Raw genomic sequence first — 13,964 nt, 5'->3', positions numbered from 1 at the left:
GGAGGCTTCAATAGGCATTGTGTAGTAGTTCACTTACTCTGTTCCAGACCTGGCAGAGCAGCCAGCTTGGAAATGGGTATAGGATTGAAATATCTTGTGATCTCTTAAATGAAAACCAAATATTAGACCTGAAATCAGGCAGTTCAGTTCAGTTCGGTTACTCTAACAAACATAATGCATGTTTTTATATATTTTTCCTTATGCTGGTTCTTAGAACTGAACCTCAAAAGATACTTGGTCTTATTTAAATTCCTGAAGGAAAAGAGCATATGTTAATCTTAGCAAATTTCCATATTTTGTCTCTTTTTATTTTGTTTTTCATACCAAATTTAATGCAGATTCTATCATTGCCATGTCTAGCATAACTTATTTCTTTATCCTGACCAAAAAGCTGTTGTGAAGGGTTAGAAGAATACTACACCACCAAATCATGCACTTCTGTTTCAAAAATAGAAATGTAGACAGTGTTGAGTTTCACAGATGCAAGAGACAGAAGTTCTGCCCAAGCTATATCTCTACCCTTGTATATATTATGACATCATAATGGCTCCATCAGCTATAATAAAAAATGAATTCCCTTGACATATATTACCCGTAAGTGCAGCGTAGTAAATAAATGATTCATGCAAGTTCAATTACAAGGGTATGATGTCTATAAATGCTAAGTACCTGCAAGATAGCAACAGTAAAGGAAATGAACCCATGCAGTGTTAAAAATGCCTTTCAGCTAAGATTTCTGACCATATTTTTCATCTCTTTTTACATGATTTTACATGTCTTTACTAAGCACAGTCATGGTAACAATCCACTAGAAGGTTACATACAGAGTAGTGTTTCTATCCTTACTATGGATAAATCTAAAAATAGAACTAGGTTGCTCTTTTACTTCAGAGGCAGTAAAGAAATCTTTTTAAGAACTGGAACTCTCATTGAACTTAAGACTCCACCTCTGCTTCCCATAGGTTAAATTATTAAATGTTTAAAATGAAAAACCTCTACCCATTATGATTTACATACATGCAGTCTAGACACAGTATACTTTGTGTTCATGTATTTTGTTTCCTAAATATATGTAAGATAACATTACAAACACAGTTTCTCATATTTTACAACTATTTATAGGAAACAATGGCTCAGGGAGTAATGATCTACATTAAATAATGTATAGTTGATAATCCTTGGCAAATGCATTTCTAAGTCTATCTACAAGACAACCACCCTTGGAAGGAATTTTTGAATATTATTAGCAAAAACTAATTCTGAATGGATTTGGAGTAACACTATAATTGTTTTACACAGTGTTACCCATTGTGTTACCTATTCACCCACAAATGAAATAAGGTCTGTCACAAGACCTTCCTAAATTTACTTCCCACCTTTGCTAGGAGACAGCACTAGATGGGTTAAAGAGGTCTTCCAGGAGAACAGAGCATCACTGGTAAGTCATTACTACATCTGATCTTATTCCAGTGTTAAAAAATGGAGCAAAGAACATAGCACATAGTTTAAATATATCATCCACAAGTGTATATTGTCATAATTAGTAGCAACTTGGATATTTTGGGTAATGACTTGAATAAGAAATGAAGCATGAACTTTTGTTAAACTCTCAGTTTTCACAATTTCCCACAAAACAGGTTCCAGAGACAAAATAAAATCCCCCAGGCTGACCTTCTCCAACTCATTTACCATTCTTCTCAAACACCTGGATTTTAATTCATGCAAAATTCCTCAAAACACTCATCCAGTACTAGCAATGCAGCCACAAGACTTTTTGAGATTTTTTTGATGGATGAGGGTGAATTTATATTTTTTAGGGTTCTACTTTACAATAAACAACATATTTTGATGTCCTCTATGTTACTGGGTTTAGTTGCATTTTCAATACAATTAGAAAAAGCAACAGTAAATTGGGAAATTTCCTTTCTTCTGGACAGGGCATTGAAGCCTCCATGTATGATTGCAAGAGATTTACAAGTCTACTTTTAGCAACTGAGTCTTGAAATGTCTTTCACCCAAAACAAAGGGCAGATGCCTGCAGGGTAGATCAAAACTTCATAATACAAGAAATGAGAAATGCAAATGTCAGTTTGCTTATTTCACTGTTACAGCCATGAAAGTAGAAAAAAATAATAGTCTAGCACAGGAATCTCTTGTTGTGATAAAATAAATGTGTGAGAACAAGGACAGATAGAGTTCAAAATTACACTGTACAAGGGAATAATGCACATATTTATGTTCAAAGTATTTCAGTCCACAAGGTCAGGGACTGACATTCGGAGGCCATTTTTGCCATAAGTAATACCAAGGAAAAATACCTTTTTTAGGTTTGATGCTTATTTGATATCAAAACAGTATAAGACAGTTGCCGAACATGAATAGAAAGTTGCAGTACATTTTATTCACCTTTTTTACATATGGCTGTAAACTATTGGAACTTACAGTATCTTCCACAAAAAAAAATCTTAGACCAACAAATCCTTAAGTCTTTTTAAGTGGAAGTAACTAAACCTGCTATGTAAGACTAAAACACTTGAGTATGCAATTCCCCTATACTGTACCAAAAATTTGCTGGGAGAGATTATTCATAAAATATCAATGCATCATTATTTATTAATGAATTTAAAAGTGACACCATTCAGCTCCTCTTCAACTCCTCTTTTCACACATGCACAGCTTGATTCTAAGGAAAGATGCAAATAAAATAAAAAGGAGGCAAATGATTTGAACTCCTTATTTTACAACAGCCAAATGATCTGAACTGCAGGGCAGTTAAGTGTTTTTATACAAGAAACATGCATCAGGGCTTCTGCCAAATTTTATTAAGTAGTAATAACAATATTGTCTGACATGTATATTTCTCCTCAACCCTTAAATGTATTTAAAGGTTGATCCTTATATTCACCTCCCTTGAAAATTCTACCATATTGCAGCATTTATCTTTATGAATTCCTTCAGCAGTTTTTAATTTCACATTTTTCCTTTCTTTTTAAAGCAGTTAATGTTGCCGTAGAGCTGTATTAAAAATAGATATACACTATTAACTTAGACCACAAGTGTAAACAGAAGCTAACGCTAACAATTCTACACACTGATTTTTTTTTTTTAATTATGCAAAAAAAATGTAGCAAATTTTACATGGGCTTTACTTCTAGTTTAGTACTGTGATTAATTTGGTATTTGTCTAAGAATATGAGGCCCCTAAATATCATTTCAGGGACAGCTGGAAGAATCACACTGCTGTTTTTTATTAAATCAGTGTTCTCTTTGCAAGCTCCAGAATATGCCATAAGATCCACAGACAGTTTAGACACAGATGCTGTCCATTCAAAAAGCACCTTAACTACCTGCACTCATATTCTTCACAAGTCTGTGCTTGGAATGGGAAGCAGCTCAGGATTCAGAAGTACCTTGGATTCTTGAGGCACTTCTTGAAAGAAAACACGTATCTGGTACCAACCCCACACCCTCAACTTCACAGTGTGCTGCAGCTGTACCTCCTGGAACTTTTATCTCTTAAGGATACAGCAGCAGGGCTACAGGAAGGTTATGTGTAGTCAGAGAACAAATGGCAGAGCTGTTCATACATGTCTTTGTCTTGATCAAGATGCACCAAGACTGTTCAAGACTGAGTCTGCACTACCAGTTGTGGCAAAACTGCAGTTCTGAATCCAAAATCTCAGTTACGGTTCGGCTTCTAATGTCCACATTCAAATGCTATAGAAACATGGGAGAACAGGTCAATCTCCAAATAAACTGTTCCCCATAACCCACTCTACGAATAACCATCATTTCTAAAAAGGCAAATTCAGCTTCCTGTTCACTCAGACTTGAACAACACCAAGCACTTACTGCTGTAATGGAGAAGGAACCTGCCTCAGCAATTCTGCTGTTAGAGGATGTGTCTCCTGAGTCCCCCTGAAAAGGTCAATGAAAAGGATAAACTTAGCTCCTCTAACACATCTTTTGGAGATGACGATCTCCATCTCATTGTGGAGAGAAGACACAATGATCAACCTCACTGGGTGAAAACCCATTGTAAATATGCAATATAAATAGATATTAATGTAGCTTGAACAGACCATTAAGTGAGTAGGCTCCAAGTATTTTAGCAGAGCAAGGCCACAGAAACCCTCACTTCTTGGATCCTCTTATTCCCTGAGTCTCTGCTAGCAAGTCTTAGATTCTCGCAGATGAGTGCATATAACCAAATAAAAATCTAACATTAAGATGTTCAATTAACTGGAATAGAAAATATTCTAAATAATATCCCTTTAAGACTTTCCTTTCTCAATTCTTTTGACTTCTAATTATTTTTCCTCACACTTGGCTAGCTCTTTCAATCTACACTGAAAGTACAGACTTTTTTAGATTAAGGTAAGTAAAAGTAGGACTAACAGATTTACCAGGTTTTTCTGTTGCCTTAAGATTCAATGATCGCAAAAGAATACTTCAAAATTTCTATTAAAAACTTATGAAATTAAGATTTACCAGACATTTTGAAATCCAAGTTTCCAAACAGCAAATGTCTGGTAATATTAAGACCAGAAATACCTCAGGGGAAATAAAATTGCTCTAGATTGCATTTTTCACATGTTGGCATCAGTGTTCAGGTTGCCCAACGATTCAACTAATCTTTTTAATGATACCTTGCAACAGGCAATTGTAAAGGTAATCCTGCTGTTGCAGTAATGGACAATCTGTGGCTCCTGTTTGATATGGTGGCTATTTTCTGAACCATCATTATATCTGTAAGGGTATCAGTTTTGAAACTAGCAGTTTATTGCTACAGATAACCTGCTTCAAATGTGATAGATATCATTCTCTCATGCCCATCAGATTTGCATCTCTATTATCTTCTGATCCATTTTTCTTTTGCATATCGAAGCAACCTTGTAATAGCATTTTAGTGCTATTCAGTATGGCAGAGGCTCACACTAAAGCATCAGTGTTGTACGTGTGGATTTGCCATACAGTTCCATCTTTGAATAAAATATGCCAGTATTTTACTTAAATAAGTTCCACCACTGGAAATAAACACCAAGAGAAATACTTTTCCATACAGCATTCTTTTTATTTTCCAGAGCCCTGCTTAAGAAAGACCTGCAATTGACTGATTACTTAGCAACCTCACCGAGTCTGATAGACTCACGCTGTGATAATGGAACTATCAATGCAGTTGTAATGTACTTACACTCTGTAGATAGCTATTTCAAATGGAGCAACATTCTCTTCCAGCCCAATGCTTCTCTGCAAGGCTGGAAGGCCTGGTAAAGATTGAATAGGTACCCTTAAAAAGAGCAAGTTAATACAAGGTTTCACTGACCACTGGTCCTCCATGCTGCACTCAATGTTGCTGATGCCATTTTTTTTTCCATTCTATTTTCTCATTTAACATCAAGTTTTAAACTGATTTTCTGTGGAGAAAGGCAAAGTAATAAACATCTTTAATATATTTTCCTACTATATATTACCTCACAGTAAAAATATCAACATAACCAATGATTAGCAAGTGCCCATGTTCCATGCTATTAGCATGTAATACAGCCCAAGTTCTTTAATGAGATATTTCACAAAGCAGTCCAGACAGTCTGCACCATGAGGATATAATTTACACCAAAAAGGTACTTATTTAGTTATAAAATGTGACAGAAGGGCAGCATTTACAAAAGTGCATGAACAGCAGTCAAATCTAAGACCCAACTTCACTGTCTATATCTGAAACACATTACAAAAAATCCACCCCAAACAAACAAAACCAAACCAACCAACACAACAAAAACCCCCCAAATATGCACATGCTCCCAAAACCCCAAATACAACTAAATCAAACTAAAAAAAATCCCAGACCCATATCTCTTCCTTATTGTAAAGAGCATGGATGGCTCAGCTCAGATCCAAAAAATTACTCCATCCCCCAAATAGTGGCTTCATTCACCATGTCTCCTGGGACCAAGTCCTAATTCATGAGTGAGATGGTCTGAGAAAATGCTAATTGACATAGGCCAAAGTTGTGCCCTGTAACAACACTTGTAGTGAAGTTATATGTAGTATTCAAAAAATGAATGTCACAAGGCTCAGGCTATACTGACTTCACTAACACAATCACAGTGGGGCTCACAGAAATCTTACCTAGTTTTAAAGTTCTTTGACATATAAAGAAATGAAGAGGCATCACAGATGTACTACCTGCCTCTCAGTACCAGCATGTCATTAGATACCTGTATTAACACCTCCATTCCTCCAGTGTAACCTTTATCATTTAGGTATCTAAACATACTCATCTAGACTTCACAGGTAATCTCTGGGGACAAACAGGCATATCTGGAGATCCTTTTGTTTTTACCTCAACTACAGTGCTCTGTTGCCTTAGAGACTTTAGACAGAGCCTGGTTTAAACACATCTCAAAACTATAATACCTCAATTTGGCTTGTGAAGCCATGCAAAAGGAATCATGCCTCAATAGAACCTAAACTTGTTTGACAGCTTGATTTATAGTCAATTTTCGTTTTATCACAGTAGCAATTCACAGTGCATCTAAGTCAAACATCTTCAATGGGCTATAATACAATTTTTTTTTTAGCTACACCTCCACATGTCACCTTCAAAGTAGCAGATTACTGGCACAAAAGGGGAAAAGAAAATCAACATAGCTGTACAGACCTCGTATTATCAGGGGGAAAAAAAGTCATATGTCAGTAGGTCAGATGTTCTCAGATTGGCCAGCCTGGTGGTGGCCATTGTACAGTATATAATGAACCAATTGAAGATCATTGAGAATTTCAAGAGAGTGAAGAATTTGGAGACAAGAGATCAAGCACAGCACCTGTCCTTAAAAGTGGAAAAAGCAGACAGAGATGAGTGAAAAGCTGTCCTCTACTTTCAATAACAGAAAAGATAGTAAAACAAATTATTAAACAATCAATTTTTAAAGATCTTAAAGATAATGTGATAAGGAACAGACAATTTGGGTTTTCCAAGAAGAAATCAGTCAGGCCAATCTCATTTCCTTCTCTGACGGACCAACTGCTGTAGTGGATAAGGAACAGGCAGTAGATGTGATCGAGCCTGACCACTAAAGCTGCTGATGCTGTCACACGGGACATTCCCAGAAGCAGAAGAGAGAAATATGATCAAGATTGAATTGCACTCAATTTAAAGGATTTATCAGCTCTTCTCCATCTAGCTGAGAAAAGGTATAAAGAACATCTGCAATGACTTGTCTCAGGTCCTGGAAAACCTGCCATTTTTATGAATGGCTTAGATGAAAACAGTCTCTGTGTGTATAAGCTCTGCAGATGTCACTGTGTTGACAACATTTTTGAAAATTTAAGAACAACTTTATAAAATCAGGACTGGAAAATGCACATGCACATAAATATATTGGGAACAATTGACTAGACACCAACAGGACAAAAAGTCTGGGGTGATAGCATTTTACCAGAAGAACAAGAGAGACAATAATAGCCTTCCAGTATGGCAAATTGTTACAGCCAGGTGACCATTAACTGTTTTCTGTGTTCACTGAGGATAGAGAGAGTTGCAATCATCCTAATCTGCTCTGTGAGAATGGGCTGGGGAAAACAAACAAACAAACAAACCAAAACACAGACCCACAGCTATAATACAACTCTTTCAAGTGCTTTTCAGTCAATTGAGATTGGGAAAATATCAACACAGGAGGTTTTCCATATTCTTTGGTATTTGTTAAGGACAGTCATGAGTCACATCCTCATAGAGCCTTAGAACAGAGACTTGAATGAGAATAAATCTTGAGAATAAAACTTCCCACATTTCATATCCTAATATCTTGCAAAAGTAAGAACTATCATTTATCTATGGTTGTTCTTTGACTAGGCTTTCATTTACTTTGGGTATGCATGATCATCATCATCATCATCATCATCATCCTTATTATTTCTCTTTTGCTCCACAAGCCAGTAAAAACCAAGCAAGATAATAGAAGCTCCATTTATATCTGCATCAAAATTCTTCAAATTACTGCTAATTCAGTATTCCATTTTAGCTGCAGAGGTTTACTGTTTAAGCACAAGAGAATACCAGAAACCACAGTGGTAACTTGTTAAAACTGGCTGGAAGATAGTGAGTTGTGGGTTTGCATTAAGAGGTGATGAATAGACTCGACTGCAGAATCAAAGAAAATACACAAAAATCCTTCAACAGATAATAAGTAAAAAGTCAGCAAGGAAATTAAATGAAGCTTGCAGCATTTCTCTACTCACCATACACTTAGAAAAAGGCTTTCATTTTATGGGTATCAGATTGAAACTTCTAGAAGGAACTCTTCCATAAAATTTATGTGAAAGCTTATAGCACAACATTCATGTGTTGCATTGTGGGTTTTTTTAGATGACAATATCTATGTTAACTTCTTGCATTCAGATAATAAATATGTTGACTGTAGAACATTAGGGTGTTTATCTGTTCTGTGATGGATAAAACTATACTCTGAACAAACAGCTTGGGAGACTGACCTTGCACTAGCCACACATGAAGAGCTGCTCACCTGTCAGAATATTCTTCTTTACAGGGAAGCAGGGAGATGGCTTTTCCCTGTCAGGGTAGTTTTACAATGGAATATTGATACATACTGAAAAACAAGGAACTGGGGGAAAGGACTTCATACATTTATGACAGCTGCCATAATATCCCACTATTTTCTGACTTAGTTGAAATTGAACAATAAATCAATAAACCTCTAGCTGATTGTTACCTTCAGTGAAATATGATGCAACATAATTTAGAAGGTGATTTTAAGGAGTAATTCTCTAGAGATTTTATGATACACATTTGAGGTTTATTTTCTTTCTCCCCATGAAAAACGCTTTTTAAATCCATGTGTAAAATTGAAAAAGTTTTCATCCAACTAACCTGCTTTTGTCTCTTTCTTACCTTGCTTATGTTTTCAGTCATATTAATATTATTACAGGGCACTGTTTTCAGATTTGAAGTCATACTGACTTTTGCTGGAGAGATTATAGCACAGAGAGCACTGCTGTTCATACATGCAGCTCAGCTAGGTCCTTCCTTCAACATGCTTTCTATGGGCACACCTCTGCACCCACATGCTTCACCCATCAAAGCACACACTGTATTCTGAAATTGAACTCATAGCAAAAAATTCCTGAATTCCTTTCTTACCAAAGTAAAGAAAAAATAATTTTTGCTTTAAAAGCGAAGTTCATTCTATTTAAATGTTTTAAGTGGTTTTGTCATTCAATTTCATGGGCTGGCTGCTGGAAAACCAATCAGGTTAAAAGTTTAAACACAAGTACTCAAGTGACCCTATGAAATTCTGCTGCATACATGAGTCCCATCACTTCCTTCAGTGGTATAATCAGATAGGCAAATTTTGGATTTGCATTTAAAATACATCTCACAGTATTTCAAAATTACATTAGACAGTCCCTATCAAATAAGATTATCTTCATAAAGAGTAAAATGCAACTTAAACATGAGAATGTAAGTTCATGTGCTTAAAATCTCACTGTGTCCTCTGCCATACTCACATATACCCTTAAGTATTTGCATTTATAATGTAATGCCATCTTCCCTTTCCTTAATATTTTTGTTAAACTTTGCATATGAATTGGCCTGATCCATCATTCCATAATTGATAATACCCCCAAAAGATAAACTAGATCTGTTAAAAATCCATGATGTCACTCTGTCTATAGCTATAGTCAACAAGAGTATAATTAGACTTACTTTGCAATCTCTAGATTGACTTAAGTACTTAGCAGGGTATTAGCAAGAGTTAAACTCAATTTAAGCTTCAGTTGCTTTAATTAACATAGAGTTGGAAAGCTTTCATTTGATGTGATAGTATGGAGAGACCAGAAGTCAAGACCTGGCAACACTCAGCTGTCTGCTGTCAGTAGAGAATATAGTAAAAGAGTGGCAAACAACATTAATTATATAGAAAACAAACTGTGATTAAGAAATGAAGGGTTTCCTGCAAGTGCACTGACAGGTGTGATACTGTTAATTCATTAACTGTAAGATATGAAGGAATAATTATACATGTAATTTAGATCATTCTTTGCAATGCATCATAGCTTTATAATATTTGAAAATCCTACATGAAAAGTATTACAGACAGATATACAGTCTAAACCTTAAAAAAGCAAACCTTTAAAAAGTGCAAATTTTCCATTAAGTGACAATCCGAATTTAGAGTAATCCACAGCTACATTCCAGAGAAAAGGTGACTGACAATTCCGTGGACAAGAGGAATTCTGAATTTCAGATTAAATTCAGTAAGCACACTGCATCTGCAAGTGAAGTGACACACAAAACAATGTCAAACAAGCTGATAATCTTCAAAAGGCTGATGTGATCCTGAGACAATTTGCTTCACATACCCGGTATCACTGGCCACCTTTGTTCTAGGTTACCAGATAGAATTTGCAGAATAAAGATGTGGGTCAATCCACAGATTTACTTTGTGAAAAAATTCACAGGAGAAGATAATTGCACTTTTCTTTTGCATTATTTTCACATTTACCATCCAGATTGCTTTAATGTTTTATGAAGAAATTGTAAGAAGGCATTAATGTTCTTATATATGTAATATAATGCAAATTTAACCAAGAGGCATGACTTAACTGACTGAAATTTTAAAACAGTTCAGCTAAACAAGGACAAAATTTGGAGGTTGCTCATATTTTGATTTAAACTACACTAATATACAGTAATTTATACACTACAGTAGTTTTACTACTGTGACAGCTTTAATATTAATAAGGAACCAGTGTAAGCAGAAATATAATTTGAAAGAAGTAAGGAAATAACTAAAGAAGAAAAAAAATTGAAACTGCACTGTCTTTCACTATACACCTCATAGCATGTATTGGGTTTGCATGATCTGATTTTGGAGCAGGGCCTTCTGAGAGATGGCTTCTGTGAGAAGCTTCTGTAAATTTCCTCTATGTCCAGCAGATCCAATGCCAGGAGGCTCCAAGACAGACCTGCCACTGGCCAAAGCTGAGCCAATCAGCAGTGGCAGCAGAACCTCTGGGAGAACAGATTTAAGGAAAAAAGTTATTGCATAGAAGTAATTTTGACCAGAGAAGAGAGGAGTGAGAGTAAGTGAGAGGAACAACTCTTCAGAGAACAAGGTCAGTGGAGAAGGAGGGGAAGGAGGCGCCAGACTGAGATTCCCTGGCAGCCCATGGTGCTGACCATGGTGAGGCAGCTGTGCCCCTGCAGCCATGGAGACCCACAGGAGATCCACCTGCAGTCAGGAGGAGACCACACCAGAGCAGGGGCATGCCTGAAGGCTGACCTGTGGGAAGCCTGCACTGGAGCAGGCTCCTGGCAGGACCTGTGGCTCCATGGAAAGAGAAGCCCATGCTTAGGACTTGTTTAGGACTTGTGACCCTGTGGGGGACCCACAATGGAGTGGGCTGTTCCTGAAGGACCAACCCTGTGGAAAGGGACCCACATTGGAACAGTTTATAATGAACTGTAGGCTGTTTGAGAGATTCATGCTGGACAAGTCCATGGAGGACTGTCTCCTGTGGGAACGATCCCATGCTGGAGCAAGGCAAGGTTTCTTTTCCCTGGGGTGGAAGCAGCAGCAGAAAAGACATGCCATAACTGACTATAACCCCCATTCCCTGTCTCTCTGACCCACTGGGTGGGAGGAGGTAGAGCCTGGGAAGGTAGAAGATGAGGTGGGAAGGTGCTTTTAAAGTTTATTTTACTTCTCATTATCCTGCTCTGGTTTTGATTGGCAATAAATTCAGTTAATTTTCCCAAGTCAAGTGTGTTTCTGCAACAGTAATCAGTGAGTGATGACTCCTTGTCTTTATCTCAACTCAACAGCCTTTCATTGTATTTTCTTTCTCCTGCCCAGCTGCAGAAGGAAGTGATAGTTGCTTTTGGTGGGTACATGGCATCCAGCCATGGTCAAACTATCACAAGCAGTCAGTAAGTTGCAAACTTTTCATTAAAACAGTAGCAATTCTCTTTTAGTTGTGAAATATTTGGTGCAAATAAATGTGCATAGTGCACAGCCCTGAAAATATCTGTTGTACCCAAGCAGCAGCACATACAAGGAAAAATAAAAGTGTTAATTTTATCTACTTAACATCAGCAACAGTGAAACTGTAAGTAAAAGCTGAAGGCACATTATCATGTAATTATTTCTCCATGCACCCAGGGACCAGTTTTCAAATTAAACATGAGCAGATGGAAAGGCAAACTACTCCAAATATGAAGTAAAAAGTTCCAGTTTATGAAGGTTTTCCCCACACACAAGTTTTTACCTGTTTAAATAAACAGGTTCAGTTAAGCCACTGTAAATCCATATTCAGCATCCTGTGTTTATCTCTCACTGTGAATATGATTGCCCTTTGGATCTCAGGGGAAAAGGGCCATTATTTGGTCAGTAGTTTTTGAGTACTTGAAATACCTTCTGATATTAGGTATGAACTCAGGGGGACTCCTAATAGGTTCTGAACTTTTTTTTTTAATGACTTCCCCTCCCACCCCCTCATATTCTTAATATGGGACCTGGCTAAATGAATCTTTCTAGGGGGTCATTTTCAAATAAGTCATAATGATCACTGTGAAAACTAGAAGCCTCTTGTTTACCCAAGGCAAAGAAATACTGCATCACAATTATATACACCAGAAAGGGTTTATAATATATTTTTATTTTAATTAAATGCTTTCTAGATATCTCCTATTCCAGTTAGAGAATCATTTTAATTCTAAAGCTTTACTAGAAAGTGCTGTTTTTGGAAACTGGTGAGTCAAGTCATAATTCATCCATCTGCCTGGCAAAGATACTATCTACATGAGGCACAATTACCTAGGAAAGGTATTATTCCATCTAAATGTACGTATATGCAAAGGAAATTGTTCTTAAAGAGGTCAGTGGTGGGTCACAACAAACAGCTTAACAATCAAACAAAGATACACATGCAATCATTACATGTGCTAATATAATATCAACCCATGGTTCTGCACAGCTTCTCCACTCAGTACATCATTAGAAACCTATACAATCTCCTACATTGTGTGTTCCTATCTGGAGACAGAAAACATAAATTATGCAAGATATCAATAAATAAGAGCTCCTAAATGGTCTTTAACAATAAAAACTGCTGACCTTATACGTGGCTGAGTTGCAAATCCAACAGAACAACAACCAGATAAATACTGCTAATAGCTATAGTTTAAAAATAAAAAAAATTAAAATGCCAGAGACCATGACCTTCTAAACAATGCATATTTTTTATTCTTTACATTCCCAGAAATCATCTCAGTGGTTATTTGGTTTAGCCCTTTGGAGCTGAAACTTGGGTGTGTCAATCTTTTCCTCTCAAGATCATTCAAGACAAAGAATGTGTCCTCATCTCTGCACAGAGAAGATGGACACTTAATGCTCTGGCTACCTTGCAGAATTGAACCATTTCAAATGGTTGTGATGGACCAGGCTAAACAGAAATGTCCATATTTTTCATGTCTATTGATAATAGATTCACTGATTGACAGCCTACTGTCCATGCTGAGGACTATTAGAAGAGCTTTTTTTTTTTGTTACAGAATTACAGAATTAAGTCTCTGAACTCCTGCCTTTATGGACACAACTTCAACACCTGCAGGCCTGGCAATACTGAAATGTCACAAGCACTCAAATAAGCTGCTAATCAAAGGATGGCTTGGATAATACAAAATCAGGGAAGTTTAAACATAAGAGCAAGTTGGACTCCTTAGGACCCTTCTGGAAGCAAGACTAAATAGGACCAAATGATTTAGAAGCAATGTTCTTACACCTATAGTTAGCAACATGCTATAGTAGTTTTTTTTTTTTTTTTTTCACATGAAAATATAAAAACATCTTAAGTGGAAAGGCTCTATATAGAACAGTCCATTTATTTAATATAAACAATAATCTAATTATATGTTTTTATATAAGAAATTAAAATTA

General features: G+C 36.5%; 1 protein-coding gene across 1 annotated transcript in view; it reads right to left on the bottom strand.

Moving 5' to 3' along the window:
• The window catches only part of PDZRN4 (PDZ domain containing ring finger 4), a 228,406-nt gene that overhangs the window by 148,280 nt on the left and 66,162 nt on the right, over nucleotides 1–13,964 (bottom strand). The gene's annotated exons all lie outside the window — the stretch shown is intronic.

This window comes from Lonchura striata, chromosome 5, assembly GCF_046129695.1.
Source record: "Lonchura striata isolate bLonStr1 chromosome 5, bLonStr1.mat, whole genome shotgun sequence".
Taxonomy (NCBI): Eukaryota; Metazoa; Chordata; class Aves; order Passeriformes; family Estrildidae; genus Lonchura; species Lonchura striata.
The sequence above is the reverse complement of the archived record's forward strand: the minus strand, read 5'-3'. Positions and strand labels throughout refer to the sequence as shown.